This window comes from Octopus bimaculoides, chromosome 10 (assembly GCF_001194135.2).
Source record: "Octopus bimaculoides isolate UCB-OBI-ISO-001 chromosome 10, ASM119413v2, whole genome shotgun sequence".
Classification (NCBI taxonomy): Eukaryota; Metazoa; Mollusca; class Cephalopoda; order Octopoda; family Octopodidae; genus Octopus; species Octopus bimaculoides.
The window spans coordinates 37,151,218-37,155,253 of NC_068990.1; the positions used below are offsets into that span (position 1 = coordinate 37,151,218).

General features: G+C 34.5%; 2 long non-coding RNA genes across 2 annotated transcripts in view; one reads left to right on the top strand and one right to left on the bottom strand.

Moving 5' to 3' along the window:
- LOC106874316 (uncharacterized) overlaps positions 1-4,036 on the top strand; it is a 442,937-nt gene that overhangs the window by 299,455 nt on the left and 139,446 nt on the right. The gene's annotated exons all lie outside the window — the stretch shown is intronic.
- Positions 2,499-4,036, bottom strand: part of LOC128248894 (uncharacterized) — a 5,806-nt gene continuing 4,268 nt past the window's right edge. The window contains exon 3 of the long non-coding RNA XR_008265042.1: positions 2,499-2,881. This is a non-coding gene — a long non-coding RNA (uncharacterized LOC128248894). The remainder of the gene's footprint in view (positions 2,882-4,036) is intronic.

The following is a 4,036-nucleotide window of genomic DNA, read 5'->3' on the forward strand; positions in this document are numbered from 1 at the left end:
TGCGTCATACAATATGCCTTTTACTCTGAGTGAGAGTCCCTTTGTCGCCAGCAAGGGTAAGAGCTCTCTAAACTTTGCCCAGGCTATTCTTATTCTAGCAGCTACACTTTCAGTGCACCCACCCCCACTACTAAGTTGGTCGTCCAGATAGCGGAAGCTATCGACTACCTCTAGTTTTTCACCCTGGAATGAGATAGAAGTTGTTTCCTGTTTGTTTACAGTCTTTATTGCACCTGAACATCTGCCACAAACAAAAACTAACTTGCTAGTTAACCTGCCTTTGATGTTGCTGCACCTCTTATGTGTCCATAGCTTGCACCGGGTACATCTTATAGAATTACTACCTACTCCTTTTCTACATACTGAGCAGGGCCATATATATATATGTACACATATACATATCCATATCTATGTACCTATCTATTTCTATATCTATATATATATATATTTCTGTGTATGATTTCCTTTTGTTTCCAAGGGTCTCTTTATGTTAGTTGTGCTAGTTTATTATTGCATACATTAGCAGTTCTCATCTGAACTTTTCCTTTTCTCAAATCATCCGATTAATTACTGTGAACAGAAAAGACTTAACAGACTATCAATATATTTTGGTATACTTAGTGTAACAGCTCATTATTGTGAATAAATTTTAAAATTTATTTCATGTTGATTTTGGCAAATAAAATACTGAAACATTCTCTTCTTTTTTTAATGAGGGAAATAAACATATTTATGCCTTTCTCTTGATATTTTAGCTATTTACAAATGTCTACTTTTACTGATATATAGAATAAATAAACACCAATAAGGAGATACAATTCACTTCACATTATCCACTGATGAAGGTATCAAATGACTTCAGATTTCTATGAGCATCTGACTGCCAAAATACTGCATCCAGAGGAAGACTCTAAAATGTGTGTGTATGAGTGTGCGCGTGTGCGTATGTATGAGTGTGTGTGTTTTTTCATGCATGTATATATAGGCGCAGGAGTGGTTGTGTGGTAAGTAGCTTGCTTACCAGCCACATGGTTCTGGGTTTAGTCCCACTGTGTGGCACCTTGGGCAAGTGTCTTCTACTTTAGCCTCGGGCCGACCAAAGACTTGTGAGTAGATTTGGTAGACGGAAACTGAAAGAAGCCCATCATATATATGTATATATATGTATATATATATATGTGTGTGTGTGTGTGTGTGTGTGTGTGTGTGTATTTGTGTCTGTGTTTGTCCTCCCAACATTGCTTGACAATCGATGTTGGTGTGTTTATGTCCCCGTAACTTAGCGGTTCAGCAAAAGAGACTGATAGAATAAGTACTAGGCTTACAAAGAATAAGTCCTAGAGTCGATTTGCTCGACTAAAGGCGGTGCTCCAGCATGGCCGCAGTCAAATGACTGAAACAAGTAAAAGTGTAAAAGAGTAAAGAGTATACATATGTATATGTGTACGTATATATGCATGCAACCTCAAATATACAAATACAAACACACACACACACGCACGCACACATCTTTTATCTTTTACTTGTTTCAATCATTAGACTGCAACTATGCTAGGGCAACAAACTGAAGAAATTTTTTGTCAAATGAATCAGCACCATTATTTTTATTTTTTAAACCTTGTATTTATTCTATTGGTCTCTTTTACCAAAACACTAGGTTACATGGACATAAACACACCAACACCAAGAAGTGGTTGGGGACAAACACAGACACACAGACATATAAATATATATGACAGGTTTCTTTCAGTTTCCATCTGCCAAATCAAAAGTTTTTGGTTGGCATGAGACTGTAGTAAGGGGCACTTGCCTAAAGTTTTACACAGTGGGAATGAACTCAGAACCATGTGGATGGGAAGCAAAAACTTCTTACCACACAGCATATAGCCACACCTGTGTCTATTTCTGTATATGTATGTAGAAATATATATATATAAGAAACCTTCCTCCCAACCATGTGGTTCCTGGTTCAGTCCCACTGCTTGGCACCCTGGGCAAGTGTCCTCTACAGTATAGAGCTATCCAAAGCCTTGTGAGTGGATGTGGTAGATGGAAACTGAAAGAAGCCCATCGGATATATATATGTATATATCTATGTGTGTGTGTGTGTGTGTCTTTGTGTCTGTGCTTGACAACTTAATGGTTCAGCAAAAGAGACTGCCAGAATAAGTACAAAGCATTTGGTTCTGGGTTCAGTCCGGGGCTGGATTAAGACTCATCAAGGCCCTAAGCACTTAACAGATTTTGGTTCCCCCATAAAAGATTATGTCATTCAAAATATAAACAATAACAAACCATGAAATAAATATTTATTTTTCAAAACGAAACAAAACAGTAAAAGGGAAAAAACTGTTTATTTTTGTATACTTCCACTTTATTTATATTTGAAAAACTTTTTTTGAACTGCAAAGTCTTCGATCAACACATCTGCATCTATACTTAGTAGAGATAAGAGCAACCTGAATATTATTTTAGCAAGCTTACAGTGATTTCTTTTGTGCCGTAAACCATTTACCATTTCTGTGGTGCCCCCTCCTTCCATTGATGTCCTAAGCATGTGCTTATTTTGCTTAATGATTAATCCTGTGCTGGTTCAGTCACACTGTGTGGTGCCTTGGTCAAGTGTCTTCTACTATAGCTCCAGGCTGACAAAAAGTTACGTGAGTGGATTTGGTAGACAGAAACTGAAAGAAGCCTGTCATGTGTGAGTGTGTGTTTCATTGTTTCTCTGTGGATGTCTCCCGCCACCACTTTTGGTTTGTTTACAACAATGTAACATAACACTTTGATGAAAGAGACTGAGAGAATAAGTACCACACTGAAAAACACGTACTGGGTAGCCACTTCAACGTGATGCACCAGTATGGCCATGGGCCAATGACTGAAAAACGTAAAAGATAGAATTTATATACATTCACACACACACACACACACACACACACACACACACACACACATATATATATGCATATATATATATGTGTGTGTGTGTGTGTATATATATATATATATATATATATATATATATATATATATATATATATATATATATATATATATATATATCGAGAGAGAAAGAACAGTAATTATCTATGTTTCTATTTGACCACCTATCTATCTACGCGTGCACACACACACACACACACTCCCTCTCTCTCTCACACACATTCATGTACATACATATGCCTTTCATGTGTAAGTATGCACACATATAGAGACACAGTTAGATAGATAGATAGCTAAGATATAAAAATGTTGAGATATTTATTTTCAGGTCAACATTTGTCCATTCTATTATTATTTTCTTTTTTTTTCTTTTAACATTACATGCATGATTGTCTGGCCTATTCAATGAAAGGATATTACTGTGGCAAAATTTATGCAGATTAACGGATCGAATATTATTCAATTCTTTCATCTTCAAAGTGCCAAAAGACCGAAATCAAAAACTGGACATTCTCTTTACCAAATTGACACACCTTCCTCCTGCCAATATTTTTTTTTAACATATTTCTGATTTTCTTATTTGATGAGTTGAATTCCTGGTATTATGATTCAATAAGAGAATGTATATCTATATACATACATATAAGCATGCATACACACACACATATATATATGTAAATAAATCACACACACACACACACATATATGCATATATAGAGACATACACATATACATGAGTATGTGTGTATGTATGCACATATTGGTAAATACACATTTGTACGTATGTGAAGATACATACATGAGTGTGTGTATGAAAATATACGATAATATTTATCTGTTGGTCCTTATAAAAATATGTGTGTAATTTTCTAACTAGGTGTTAGTATACATAAATTGGTTATACATATACATTTACAGATACTTATACATATTTACATATATACTTATATATGTACATATACATACATGCATATATGAGCATAAATATATATATATATAAATATAAATATATATATATATAGATACATATATATATATACATATATATATGCATGCATGCATATATATATATATATATATATATATATAT